This window comes from Bos taurus, chromosome 6 (genome assembly GCF_002263795.3).
Source record: "Bos taurus isolate L1 Dominette 01449 registration number 42190680 breed Hereford chromosome 6, ARS-UCD2.0, whole genome shotgun sequence".
Lineage (NCBI taxonomy): Eukaryota > Metazoa > Chordata > Mammalia > Artiodactyla > Bovidae > Bos > Bos taurus.
Window position 1 is genome coordinate 42,154,099 of NC_037333.1, and position 15,944 is coordinate 42,170,042.

The window sequence follows — 15,944 nt, forward strand, 5'->3', positions numbered from 1 at the left end:
AATCTCCCTTTGCTGAACTCTTCCATGGACTTAATGCAGAACTGGGTGATCTCTCACCTAAATTTTAAAAATTGGCCCTGGCTGGTCTCCATTCTTATTACAGTTGACAGTCACACTCCACTGGGGTCATCCTTAAAAGCAAAACCAATTGTACCATTTCCTTCTTAAACACTTTATTGACACTCACTGCATGTAAAATCAAGTCTCAAGCCTTAATGTTTTGACACTTGATGTCTTTTTTTTTCTTGTACAAAAAAGATCTTCAGGACCCAGAAAATCACGATGGTATGATCACTCACCTAGAGCCAGACACCCTGGAACGTGAAGTCAAGTGGGCCTTAGAAAGCATCACTACGAACAAAGCTAATGAAGGTGATGGAATTCCAGTTGAGCTATTTCAAATATTAAAAGATGATGCTGTGAGAGTGCTGCACTCAATATGCCAGAAAATTTGGAAAACTCAGCAGTGGCCACAGGAATGGAAAAGGTCAGTTTTCATTCCTATCCCAAAGAAAGGCAATGCCAAAGAATGCTCAAACTACCACACAGTTGCACTCATCTCACACTCTAGTAAAGTAATGCTCAAAATTCTCCAAGCCAGGCTTCAGCAGTACCTGAACTGTGAACTTCCAGATGTTCAAGCTGGATTTAGAAAAGGCAGAGGAGCCAGAGATCAAATTGCCAACATCTGCTGGATCATTGAAAAAGCAAGAGAGTTCCAGAAAAACATCTACTGCTTTATTGACTATGCCAAAGCCTTTAACTGTGTGGATCACAATAAACTGTGGAAAATTCTTAAAGAGATGGGAATACCAGACCACCTGACCTACCTCTTGACAAACCTATATGCAGGTTAGGAGGCAACAGTTAGAATTGAACATGGAACAACAGACTGGTTCCAAACAGGAAAAGGAGTACGTCAAGGCTGTATATTGTTATCCTGCTTATTTAACTTATATGCAGAGTATGTCATGCGAAATGCTGGGCTGGAAGAAGCACAAGCTGGAATCAAGATTGCTGGGAGAAATATCAATAACCTCAGATATGCAGATAACACCACCCTTAAGCAGAAAGCAAAGAAGAACTAAAAAGCCTCTTGATGAAAGTGAAAGAGGAGAGTGAAAAAGCTGGCTTAAAACTCAACATTCAGAAAACTAAGATCATGGCATCCAGTCCCATCACTTCATAGCAAATAGATGAGGAAACAATGGAAACAGTGAGAGACTTTATTTTTGGGGGCTCCAAAATCACTGCAAATGGTGACTGCAGCCATGAAATTAAAAGATGCTTACTCTTTGGAAGAGAAGTTGTGACCAACCTAGATAGCATATTCAAAAGCAGAGACCTTGCCAAAAAAGGTCCATCTAGTGAAAGCTAGTAATAATATTTCAATAGTCATATATAGATGTGAGAGTTGGACTATGAAGAAAGCTAAGCACTGAACAATTGATGCTTTTGAACTCTGGTGTTGGAGAAAACTCTTGAGAGTCCCTTGGGCTGCAAGGAGATCCAACCAGTCCATCCTAAAGGAAATCAGTCCTAAATATTCATTGTAAGGACTGATGCTGAAGCTGAAACTCCAATTCTTTGACCACCGGATGCAAACTGACACTGGAAAAGACCCTGATGCTGGGAAAGATTGAAGGTAGGAGAAGGGGATGACAGAGGATGAGACGGTTGGATGGCATCACCTGAGTTTGAGTTAGCTCTGGGTGCTGGTGATGAACAGTAAAGCCTGGCGTGCTGCAGTCCATGGGGTCACAAAGTTGGCCATGACTGAGAGACTGAACCGACCTGTCTTTTTCAGATTCCAACATAATTCAGTGTTCAGAAATCTCCAAGGACCCTTTGCTGCAGAAATTTCAGACTTTCCCTTTTCTTTGCCTGCATTTGTCTTTTTTCTTAGAATGCCCTGCCTTCCTTCTCCCTTCTTACTGCAAAAGTCTTACCCATACTTTAAGACCTAGTTCAAGTGTTACCTCTTCTGTGTGGCTTTTATAAATTTAGGTAAATCTAATCTCTTCATGATGCTTTCTAAGGCCCTAGGTGAGTAATCACACGATCGTGATTATCTTGGTCATGAAGATCTTTTTTGTATAGTTCTTCTGTGTATTCCTGCCACCTCTTCTTAATATCTTCTGCTTCTGTTAGGTCCATACTATTTCTGTCCTTTATCGAGCCCATCTTTGCATGAAATGTTCCCTTGGTATCTCTAATTTTCTTGAAGAGATCTCTAGTCTTTCCCATTCTGTTGTTTTCCTCTATTTCTTTGCATTGATTGCTGAGGAAGACTTTCTTCTTATCTCTTCTTGCTATTCTTTGGAACTCTGCATTCAGATGCTTGTATCTTTCCTGTGAAAGTGTTGCACTCAATATGCCAGCAAATTTGGAAAACAGCAGTGGCCACAGGAATGGAAAAGGTCAGTTTTCATTCCAATCCCAAAGAAAGGTAATGCCAAAGAATGCTCAAACTACTGCACAATTGCACTCATCTCACACTCTAGTAAAGTAATGCTCAAAATTCTCCAAGCCAGGCTTCAGCAATACGTGAATCATGAACTTCCAGATGTTCAAGCTGGTTTTAGAGAAGGCAGAGGAACCAGAGATCAAATTGCCAATATCCGCTGGATCATCGAAAAAGCAAGAGAGTTCCAGAAAAACATCTATTTCTGCTTTATTGACTATGCCAAAGCCTTTGACTGTGCGGATCACAATAAACTGTGGAAAATTCTTAAAGAGATGGGAATACCAGACCACCTGTCCTGCCTCTTGAGAAACCTATATGCAGGTCAGGAAGCAACAGTTAGAACTGGACATGGAACAACAGACTGGTTCCAAATAGGAAAAGGAGTACGTCAAGGCTGTCTATTGTCACCCTGCTTATTTAACTTCTATGCAGAGTACACCATGAGAAACGCTGGGCTGGAAGAAGCACAAGCTGGAATCAAGGTTGCTGGGAGAAATATCAATAACCTCAGATATGCAGATGACACCACCCTTATGGCAGAAAGTGAAGAGGAACTAAAGAGCCTCTTGATGAAAGTGAAAGAGGAGAGTGAAAAAGTTGGCTTAGAGCTCAACATTCAGAAAACTAAGATCATGGCATCTGGTCCCATCACTTTATGGCAAATAGATGGGCAAACAGGGGAAACAGCGTCAGACTTTATTTTGGGGGGCTCCAAAATCACTGCAGATGGTGACTGCAGCCATGAAATTAAAAGACGCTTAGTCCTTGGAAGGAAAGTTATGACCAACCTAGATAGCATATTCAAAAGCAGAGACATTACTTTGCCAACAAAGGTCTGTCTATTCAAGGTTTTTCCTGTGGTCATGTATGGATGTGAGAGTTGGACTGTGAAGAAGGCTGAGCACCGAAGAATTGATGCTTTTGAACTGTGGTGTTGGAGAAGACTCTTGAGAGTCCCTTGGACTGCAAGGAGATCCAACCAGTCCATTCTGAAGGAGATCAGCCCTGGGATTTCTTTGGAAGGAATGATGCTAAAGCTGAAACTCCAGTACTTTGTCCACCTCATGCAAAGAGTTGGCTCATTGGAAAAGACTCTGATTTTGGGAGGGATTGGGGGCAGGAGGAGAAGGGGACGACAGAGGATGAGATGGCTGGATGGCATCGCTGACTTGATGGACGTGAGTCTGAGTGAACTCCGGGAGTTGGTGATGGACAGGGAGGCCTGGCGTGCTGCGATTCATGGGGTCGCAAAGAGTCGGACACGACTGAGCGACTGATCTGATCTGAATAAAGACATTATGGAGGTCTTGAGGCTGTTCCTTTAATTTTTCTTGCCTTACATACTGCAAACATCATATGCTACTTATTTTTGTTCAACTCTGTACATAGATAAATCCACATACAATTGACACTGTCATCTATTGAGTATTTCAAGTCATCTCTCATCACCAACTTATTTTTAGCAGTGGAAGCAACTGAGATACTTTTGAAGTTGCTATAATCCTATTTACATTAATTTATCCAATAATACTTTAACAATTTAAAGATTTTTCCCCCAGAAAATAATTACAATGATGACGTGCTTTGTAATTTGTTGATGGCAAAGGCATTTTCCTTAAAAAGAGTTGTACATTACTTTAAATGTACAACTTTAAAGATGTACATTACTTTAAATATGGTTCTGAAATAGTGGTTGTGCAAAATGCATTGTACTAATTAAGCAAGCTAGAAGTAGTCAGAGAGTTTGTGATTATTATGCTAATTTCTGGACCAAATTACAAAGTGCAGTCAATTCTTTATTACCCGATTTATTTGATAGTTACAGCTGCCTCTCCAGTACCCATTCACCTCTTCTCAGTAACTCCTGATTTCTGTTTGGGATTCCGTGCAGTTTTAGGAAAGATGATAACTCCATCCATCAGCTTTAAGAATAGAGCACATCACCTTGACCAAGACAGTTGGAATAATGCACTGCCCTCGACACCAAGATTGGCTCAGGAGTTGGCATATGACCAAAGCTAGTATAATTAAAGAGAGAGAATGCTGGGAAAACTAAGACTTTCTTTTCCTTTGGATGAAATGACCCATAGATACAAAGTCTAGAACTCTGGAAGCCATATTGTTTCCTTAGTAAAGATTCTGTGCCAATCAGAAGGATATACAGAGAAAGAAAGAGTAAAGGAATCACAGTAAGACTGAGATATAGACTGATGACATTTTAATCAAACCATAACTACTCTAAATGACAGACCAGAAGCCTAGCTCCTGGTTAAAAATCAATGTGTGATTTTTCATGCCTGCTGCTACTGCTGCTAAGTCACCTCAGTCGTGTCCGACTCTGTGTGACCCCATAGACGGCAGCCCACTAGGCTGCCCCGTCCCTGAGATTCTCCAGGCAAGAACACTGGAGTGGGTTGCCATTTCCTTCTCCGGTGCATGAAAGTGAAAAGTGAAAGTAAGTCACTCAGTCATGTCCGACTCTTAGCGGCCCCATGGACTGCAGCCTACCAGGCTCCTCCGTCCATGCGATTTTCCAGGCAAGAATACTGGAGTGGGGTGCCATTGCCTTCTCATAGCCAATTACAAAGGTCCCACTTAGTGAGTCTCAGAGGGGGAGAGCTGCCCTCCACACACTAGACTTGATGCATGGCCATTGCACTCTGTGAAGGGAGTTGCAGTCAAGAACTCAGTCATGCTTTTACTCTTAGTTTGTCTGAACTTTTAGTCCAGGCTTGTATATTCCAGGCTGCAAATGTGATGGTCTGTCATTTACAGCAGTTAAAAAATTTCCTTATTACTTTGGTCACTTTGTGTGTGTTTTGCCTGCACTACAAAGGCAGCATGCGGATTGAACTGGCAGTCCCTGCAATGGAACACAGTCTTAACCATTGGACAGTTAGGGAAATCCCTGTGTTTTATTTTACTTGAGACCAAAACCATTCTGACATATTCATATTAATGTGTGGAAGAGAAGGTAAGATTCTGTGACTACAAGAAATATGTCTTAGTATTTATGTTTGAATACAAATGTGTTTGATCCATAGTATTGCAAGATAAGTAATAAAGCCACACTAGGAAATCTCACTGACTTTATTTTTCTGGGCTCCAAAATCACTGTAGATGGTGATTGCAGCCATGAAATTAAAAGACGCTTACTCCTTGGAAGGAAAGTTATGACCAACCTAGATAGCATATTAAAAAGCAGAGACATTACTTTGCCAACAAAGGTCTGTCTAGTCAAGGCTATGGTTTTTCCAGTAGTCATGTATGGATGTGAGAGTTGGACAATAAAGAAAGCTGAGCACCGAAGAATTGATGCTTTTGAACTGTGGTGTTGGAGAAGACTCTTGAGAGTCCCTTGGACTGCAAGGAGATCCAACCAGTCCATCCTAAAGGAAATCAGTCCTGAATATTCATTGGAAGGACTGATGCTGAAGCTGAAACTCCAATACTTTGGCCACCTGATGCCAAGAGCTGACTCATTTGAAAAGACCCTGATGCTGGGAAAGATTGAGGGCAGGAGGAGAAGGGGACGACAGAGGATGAGATGGTTGGATGGCATCACCGACTTGATGGACGTGGGTTTGGGTAGACTTGGGGAGTTGGTGATGGACAGGGAGGCCTGGTGTGCTGTGGTTCATGGGGTTGCAAAGAGTCAGACATGACTGAGCGACTGAACTGAACCTAACTGAAGAAATCTCAACTCCATAGACTATGTGCCCAGGTTTGCTCATCATAAGCTCTTGCTCAGTGTCCATTCTGTTAATTTATTGGGAAGACTCACCCTTGACAAACTCGAGTAAAGGATGTTCAAGTTGATTTAATAATGTTGCTTATGTTATATAATAACCCGAATGCCCCAAGATATCAGAAGCTCAATTGAGCTGGGAAAAAGAGAGCTGAGCTTGTAGGTATCAGAGTAACCAATTTAAGGCAGCAAGGAAAGATAAAAGAGTTGTCTTTAACTAGTTTCTGAGATAATGTAAGCAAAGAGGCTAAAATCAGAGAAATTGCCAACTTCTCCTGTTCCATTTTCCCTACGAATTGGTGCAATGGTCCAGAGCCGAGTGGAAGGGACTACTGTTAAGGAAGCCCTGAACAAAAAGGCTCTATCGTTTTTATAAACCTCAGGGGGGAAATTACTGAATACTAAGAGTAAATAAAATGGCTTCAAGGCTTCCTTTTCACTCCATAAGAAGACCTTGGAAGAGGCACCCTAAAAGGACCTCAGCCCAAGGCTTCAAACAAAGAAGCCTAGGAATATAGGAGCCTGGTCTAAGAATGCAGATAAACATAAGAGCATGACCAACCAGAGGGTGCCTGTGTTTTTGACTATAACTCCTTTGAAAGATGGCAGTGCACTGGCTGTGCACCGAGTCTGGAGTGGGGCAGGCGGCTCTCCCCCACGAGACCTGCCAGGTAGGACCTTTATAATTGGCTATGATGAGAACTGAAAAATCACACATTGATTTTTAACGAGGAGTTGGACTCCTCAAGAGGGAAGCCAGATTATTTTTTATTCTAAGACCCTAAGTATTATCATGGACCCTATTTAATGTAGTATTTGAGTACCTAATATATCACATGAATCAGATTTCAGTTATACATTGTTTGAGTACTCCTGCATTTGTTGGTTTTAATATTCCATGTTGGAAGCCTTTGGGTTCAAAGACTTTTAAGTAGGTTACAATTAACATGGCAGAAGTGAAACTCAACAGATAACACTCAAGAGAAAATCAACCACTCTATAATCAAAAAACTTGGTGTCACATATTCTAAAATTTAAAAAGCACAAAGAATAAAGAGATCCCTAATTATTTGCTCCCTGAACAGTCATGCAACTCCTAAATCTTCAATATTTTATTTCAGTGGGCAAATACTATAATCCCTTTACAGATCCTGTTTTACTTAATAAGTATTATACAGTTCTCCAAATATATGCCAACAGTCCTTTCAAATGGTCTTTTGAAGTTTAAAAGCGCTTGTGACAATAAGTTCTTTCCCCATCCCTTGCTGAATGCCACAAAATCTCAACCTTCTGAGGGTCATGGGGTCTCCTCCTCTGCTGATTACAAGGCAGATCTAAAAGGGAGTGGGACTTCTTGACTACACTGGGTATTAGAAAAATCCCCAAAACCAAACAAACAAAAATAATTTAGCTTTGAAGTGTTAAACTGGGATGTGAATTGAGGTATACACGTGGTAAGATGCTGTTTCTCTGACACAAAATCAATAGTAAATAAACTGTTTTTAAAACAGTATTCTATTTTTCTCACAGAATTTTAAACTCAAACATGATAAATTTAACTTTTGGCAGCTAAAAATAAACCATACAGTAACTAATGGATAAAAGGTTTGACTGAAAGTCAGGGTCACACAAGGAATGAAAAAATGATGCTTTAAAATCTTGTCTAGATAAAGATGGTAAATTTTAACACTATGTGTATTAATGAAAAAAAAAAGAGAAAACCATCTTACCTCATAGCAGAAAGTCCAGATTTTAGAATGAAAGGTGGGGAAAGGGGCGTGTTGAATTAAACCAACTTTCTTTTTGGTTAAATAACTCATTTTTGAATCTCTTTTATTTTCTACAACTAGTACTTCAACTTTGGATACTTGGAAAAATATGTTTTATATTAATATTTCAAAATCTGATTTAAAATATTGGGAAATTTATTGGTGTTATAGTGGTAAGTACAGTTACTGCAGAATGTGTTTTATCAGCCCAAACAAACCAACACTGAATAATTGAATGAAATGGACACTGATTTATAATGCTGCCTGGATGTCTGAGGCCAGCTTTGTCTACCTTTTGGACGTCTGGCTATTCCCACGTGGTCTTTCCATGAATTCCCAGACCTTCATTCCTGTCCTCACCCAGGCATTCAAGCTAGTGGCACCCATAGGCAGAGATAAGACAACAGAAGAAGGAGAAGATGATTGATCTAGGCCTGGCTCTTCCGATATATGTGCATACTACCCAACTTTTGCTGCATGTAACTCAGAGAAACCAGACCAAAGCTTATGCAGAAACCATTGGGAAGGTAGGTAGGATTCCTTATCCACCTACAAACTGACTTGACTAATGTTCCCTAGTAGGTTGGATACTCCCATGTCCTAGTTATCACATACCTGTTCTCTGAGTGGCCAGAATTTTCTTGTCAAAAAGCAAGTGCCTTAGTGTAGGGGGAAAAAAACAAAACTCCAAGAATACTTGCTGGAGTTTCTTGTAACATAGTCCAAGACCAAGATTTTCATTTTAATGGTAAATTTTCCATAAATATGTACATAGACCCAAAAGATAATTTTTAACTATGTACCTCATACTACCCTAAAAACTCTGATAAAGTAGAATAGAGAAACCATGATATTAAGAAAGGACTGTGACTTGTTGTTGGTTAAAAATGTTTTCCTCAAAGATATCGGGTCTTGATTCCTGAAACCTGTAAATGTTACTTATTGTAGCAAAGTCTGTGCCAATGGGATGATATGAAGAATCTTGAGGTGAGGAGAGAATCCTAGGTTATCCAGGTGGACTCTAAATACAATCATGTGTACCCTTGGAAGAAGGAGGCAGGTGGAGATTTTATTACACACAGAGCAAAGCTGTGTGATCAAAGCAGAGAGGGCATTGAAGATGCTGGCCATAAAGCTGGTGATGTGGTTCAAGACAAGGCATACTGGCAGGTACCAGAAACCGAAAGAGACAAGAACAGATTCTCCCCTCTAACTTCTGGAGGGAAAAGGGCCCTGAAGACACTTTGATTTTGACCCAGTGCAACTGATTTCTAACTGCTGGCCTCCAGAGCCATAAGAGAGAAATTTCTGCTGTAGACACAGTTTATTGCAAATTTATGACAGCAACCATAGGAAACAAAGTAACTTTGCAAACAAACAAACAAACAAAAAAAACTGTAAAAGGCTTGAAGCACTTCCAACTAACATGGTGAACATGGGAAATGCAATTCAAGGGACTATGGGCCTCAGACTATATGAAATCATCACCCACTATTTCCCTCCAACAACTGGCAGGCAGGTTGTGGCCCCTGTCAAACATGCATTGTCATTCCAAGTTCATTTTCAGCATGTGAGTGGGTTGGCCAACCCTGAACTCCAATTTGACACATGTCTGCAGCCAAGGTCTATGTCAGTAAAAATTCCAGAGATATACCTGCCTTGCCCTGGGTCAGCTGGGCCCTATGAACTCCCAGAACTATATAGTGTAGCTGATCGTGCCTGTGGATGCATAAATTTCATCAAAAGTCTGCTCTGTGTGATGAGCAAGAAAGTCATGGAAAGTGAGGAAAATTATGTTACCACTACTTGGCTTCCCTTAATGGCTCAGACGGTAAAGAATCAACCTGCAATATGGGAGACCTGGGTTCAGTCAGTGGGTTGGGAGGATTCCCTGGAGAAGGGCATGGCAACCCACTCCAGTATTCTTGCCTGAAGAATTGCATGGACAGAGGAGCCTGGCGGGCTACAGTCCACGGGTCACAAAGAGTCAGACACGACTGAGCGACTAAGCACACACACACATGTTACAACCACCACCAAAACAATATGCAAATAAAAAATAACTTTTATGACCTCCAAACTTTAGAAGGGAATTGTTTTGCCCCTAACATTTTGGGATCCTGGTCCAGAGGCACAATTTTAGTTCTACTTACCATAGGTTCAATCATGTCCGACTCCGTGCGACCCCATAGACGGCAGCTCACCAGGCTCCCCCATCCCTGGGATTCTCCAGGCAAGAATTCTGGAGTGGGTTGCCATTTCCTTCTCCAATGCATGAAAGTGCAGTGAAAGTGAAGTCCCTCAGTCGTGTCCAACTCCTAGCGACCCCATGGATTGCAGCCTACCAGGCTCCTCCGTCCATGGGATTTTCCAGGCAAGAGTACTGGAGTGGGGTGCCATTGCCTTCTCCGACCATAGGTTTAAAGATTTAAAAGTCCTAAATTAAGCCAACCAGCTATATTATGTAAAACATGTTCTAAATGCCTATCTCAACAAATACACTTTTCTAATAAGAAGCAAATATATGTGTAAAACTATAGTTTTTATGTGATTTTAGCCACAGAGTGAAAACAACTCAATTTAACTATTAATTGTATGTGTCTAGGTGTTATGCTGATTGAATGGTGATTTCGGATGACTGAATAAATTAAAACTTACAAATTATTATAAACTTCTTCCATGAAATTTCTTTCTTTTGCCTCCATTTCAGCAATATCAATAATTATGTTATTATAATAATTATTTCTCCCTTGAGTTATAGTCTGTTAATAGCAGTTAAATAAAAGATTAAATAATTCTATTGTACCCTGATAGTTCAGTTGGTAAAGAATCCACCTGCAGTGCAGGAGACCCCGCTTTGATTCCTCGGTTGGGAAAGTCCTCTGGAGAAGGGATAGGCTACTCACTCCAGTATTCTGGCCTGGATATAGTCCGTGGGGTCGCAAAGAGTCGGACACGACTGAGCGACTTTCACTTTCGTTATATCCAAAATGGATATATTTCAATATATTTTCTTATTAATAAAAAATAAGTATCAAATATTTTAAATAATTTTCATAAGTTTTCAAAAAGTTACTTTAGGCTTAGATTATTTAAAACCAAAATACAAATTCAAATAACAATAAGCATCAATATTTTAACTCAAAATTACTAAAGTTGAAATGTATTAATTTTTGAAAATATAATCATGTTAAATACATTTATAAAAATGAAACTATTCACATTCCTTATGTTCACTGTCTATCAAATTTTTAATATAAAGTTGTCAAGCTTCACACATTTGAGTCTCAAATTATATAATGCAATTTTGAGAGCAGTATTAATTACTATTACAAAATGTCCATCAGCTGCCTTGTGCAATGTTGCAAATACTATGCTAATTAATTCCTGGGTACTTCCTGAAGCACATATTGGAACACCGATTGGAAATGGTACTTTGCTATGGGAGTATCTATGGCATTCACACTGAGAGGAAGAATCTGATAGATTAATTTGATTCCCTGAGAGGAAATCCTTCCTGCACACTGAAGCATTGTCTGTCTTCAATATCATCAGCTTTACAATCGCAAATTTTCATCCTTATCCCTACCATCAAGAACACAAAGGAAGAAGTACATAAAAGTGTTTTCCTGGGCCCTGAGCAGTGTTACTCACAAGAGAGGCTGCTGAGCATCTAAGCAGTAGTAAGACTCTGGTTCTAAGTGAGGCAGGACCCACGTTCTCTTTCATTCTTTTAGGGGTTTGAGTGTTTTATAGTCATCTTCTAAACCATGAAACATAGGGCAAGGGCCCTACTGCCCCGGTCTAAGGCCAATACTGGAGGGAACGCCCACATTTCACTTCTCTGTAGCACATAGCTCTAGCCTCGAAGAAAGGCTGCCAGGTGGTTACCCCAGCTTTCAAAGACCTACCTGTTGATGAAGCAGAATTAACCTCAGAACTACTTTATTTATTTTTTCAATCTTAATTCTTAAAAACTTCATTTTATTTATCTGTGTTTGGCTGTGCTGGGTCTCCTTTGCCTCATGGGCTTTTCTCTGGTTGTGGAGAGTAGGGGCTACTCTAGTTGCGGTGTGCGGGCTTCTTATTGCAGTGGCTTCTCTTGTTGCAGGGCATGGGCTCTAGCGTATATGGGCTTCAGTGGCTGTGGCACATGGGCTCAGAAGTTGCGGCTCCCAGACTCTGGAGCCACAGGTTCAGTAGTTGGGGTGCAAGGGCTTAGTTCCTCTGCAGCATGAGGGATCTTTCTGGATCAGGGATCAAACCTGTGTCTCCTGCATTGGCAGGTGGATTCCTATCCGCTGCACCACCAGAGGAGCCCCCTACAACTACTTTAGAAAACCCCTGGAGATGTCATGATGTGTCTTTACCTTGCTTGTGTTTGAAGTTTGCTGCTCCCTACAGAAACATTCCCCCCTACCACCTCTTGCCATGCCCAATTTCCTCAAGTTACATTTAAAATGATAGTGAGAAACGACAGTGCTTTGAAAGACATATTTACAGTTAAAGAATATATAGAAAAAAAGAATATACGGTGAAATATGTGTATCTGTACACCTCCAGCGGGGAGATTGACAGGGTTATCAGAACTCTCATAAACAACAGAGTTACAAATAGAATACTTGAAAATCTCAAATAACAAAAAGAGTAACAATTTTACTCCCCTGGACAAATCCTGTGACTTCTTGCAAATCTATGTTAAAATCGTCCTTTTGAAATCAGATAATTTGGGGGGATATGATTAACTTTCCCTTTCCCTGATACGCATCAGAGTATCTCAGAGACCCTCTCTCTTGTGGAGTACAAGACAGATGTTGAAGAGGGTCTTGGACATACTAAGGTACTAAAAAAAAGTTTATAATTTTGGTGTGTTCAAAAACTAGGAGATGGTCATGGATAAGCATTTTCCTTCTTCAATGCTATTCTTGGAAATGGGACAAATCAATCACAAATGTTTTAAAATTTTATTTTAATTTTTAACAGCTTTATTGAGATATAATTTACAGATCATACAATTCATACATTTAATGTGCAAAACTAAGTGGCTTTTATTATGTTCACAGAGTTGGGAAACTATTCCCAGAATCAATCTTGGAACGTTTTTGTCTTCCTAGAAAGAAATTCCTTCCCTATAGCAATCACTTCCCATTCCCTTCCAACCCACCTCTGCCCTAGGCAATCATTGGTCTACTTTCTGTCTATAAATTTGCCTGTTCTGAACATCTCATATAAATAGAATTGTGCAATAAGTGTCTTTTGAGACTGATTCTTTTCACTTAACATACATTTTCAAGATTCCTCTATTGTAGCATGTGTCAGTATTCTGGTCCTTTTTATTTCTGAATACTCTTTTATCATATAGATGCATTTATTTCATTTATCCATTCATCAGTTGATGTAAATTAGAGTTGTTTTCCATTTATTGCTCTCATGAATAATGCTGCCATAGACATTTGTGTGAATGTATTTAGGAATGGAATTTCTGGGTCACCTGGTATAACTTCATATTTAAATTTTGAGGAATGCCAAACTGCATCATTTTGCGCTCCCACGAGTGCTTCCATTGTGGCTCAGCTGGTAAAGAGTCTGCCTGCAATGTGGGAGACCTGGGTTTGATCCCTGGGTTGGGAAGATCCCCTGGAGAAGGGAAAGGCTACCCACTCCAGTATTCTGACCTGGAGAATTCCATGGACTGTATGGTCCATGGGGTTGTAAGGAGTTGGACACGACTGAGCAACTTTCACTTTCATAGCAATTTATGAAAGTTCCAAATTCTTCACATCCTCTCCAACTCTTGTTTTTATTTTTATTGTTTTACTTTTACTTTTTTATAGCCATCCTAGCAGGACATGACTGAGCGACTTCACTTTCACTTTTCACTTTCATGCATGAGAGAAGGAAATGGCAACCCACTCCAGTGTTCTTGCCTGAAGAATCCCAGGGATGGGGGAGCCTGGTGGGCTGCCGTCTATGGGGTCGCACAGAGTCAGACACAACTGAAGCGACTTAGCAGCAGTAGCAGCAGCAGGTGTAAATGATTCACTGGTAAAGAACCCACTTGCCAATGCAGGCGATGCAGGTTTGTTTTCTGGGTCAGGAAGATGCCTTGGAGAAGGAAATGGCACTCCACTCCAGTATTCTTGCATGGGGAATCCCATGGACAGAAGAGTCTGACATGGGGTTTGCAAAAGCAATGGACATGACTTAGCAACTGAACAACAACAAAAGTAGCTATAAAATATCACATTGTAGTTTTGATTTGCATTTTCCCTAATGGCTAATATTGTTGATCATCTTTTCATGAGCTAACTGGACACTTGTATATCTAATTTGGAAAACTATCTGTTCAGATACTTTGCCTATTTTTAATCTTGTTTTTTATTATTGCATTAATAGAGTTCTTTATGGATTTAAACACCTTTATCAGAGATATGATTTGCAAATATTTTCTTTAATTTTCTTTGATTTCTCTCATCTTTTGCTTCCTTAATTTAATGTTTATAGCACAAAAATTTTTAATTTCAATAAAGTATATGTGATGGTTAATACCATATCAACTTAACTAGGTCATGGTGGAGGGGTTGCCCAGATATTTGGTCAAACATTCTGAGACTGATAAAAGCAGATTACCCTCTTTACTGTGAGTGAAACTGAAAGTTGCTCAGTCACACCCGACTCTTTGTGATCCCATGGACAGTCCATGGAATTCTCCAGGCCAGAATACTGGAGTGGGTAGCCTTTCCCTTCTCCAGGGGATCTTCCCATCCCAGGGATCAAACCCAGGTCTCCCACATTTGCAGGCAGATTCTTTACCAGCCGAGGCAAAAGGGAAGCCCAAGAATACTGGAGTGGGTAGCCTATCCCTTCTCCAGCAGATCTTGCTGACCCAGGAATCAAACCAGGGTCTCCTGCGTTGCAATCGGATTCTTTACCAACTGAGCTATCAGGGAAAAGCTTTACTGTGAGTGGGCCTCATCTAATCAGTTGAAGACCTAAATAGAACAAAAACCTCACCCTCCTTTGAGTAAAAGGAACTCCTCTTGCCTAACTGTTTGTGCTGGTCCATTAATCTTTCTCTGCCTTTGGACTCAAACCAAAACAGCATTGTTCTGGGGTCTCAAGCATATGAGCTATTGGAACTTAACTCATCTATTCTCCAGATTCTCTGGATTGCTGACTGAAAATCTTTATACTTCTTAGTCTTTATAATTTCATGAGCCAATGTTTTTCTCTTTCTATGTATGTATAGAAATATCTTTCTATATGTGTATATATCTTGTCAGTTATATTTCTCCAGAGAATCCTGAGTAATGCAGTCTAATTTATTTCTTTTTTCATTGCTTGTGATTTTGATGTCATATTTAAGAAGGCTTTTCCTAACTCAAGGTCCTACATTATATTTTAGTAATATTATAGTTTTAGCTCTTACCTTTAGGATTGTGATCCACTTTGAGTTAATTTTTCTATATGGTGTGAAGAATGGTTCCAACCTCATTCATTTACATTTGGGTATCCAGTTCAATATCCATTGAATTGTCTTGGCACCCTTATTAGAAATCAATTGACCACTAATATAGGTGTCCATTTATTTTGACTTCCTATTCTATTCCAAGAACATACATGTCTACTGTGACATTATCACATTGTCTTGATCACTACAGTTTCATAATAAGTTTGAAATTAGGAATTGTGAGTGTGATGATTTGATATACCATCATTAAGTATGATGTTAGTTGTGATTTTATTGTAGGTACCCTTTACTTAGTTAAGGGAGTTACCCTCTATTCCTAGTTTGTTGGTTTCTCCTTATGAGAAATGGCTGATTTTTGTGAAATGACTTTTCTATGTCTATGGAAATGCCTGCTTGGTTTTTGTCTTTAATTATATTGATAGGCTGTATTACATTAACTAAGTTTTGGATGATACATCAACCTTGCAACCTGGGGCAAGTCTTGTTTTC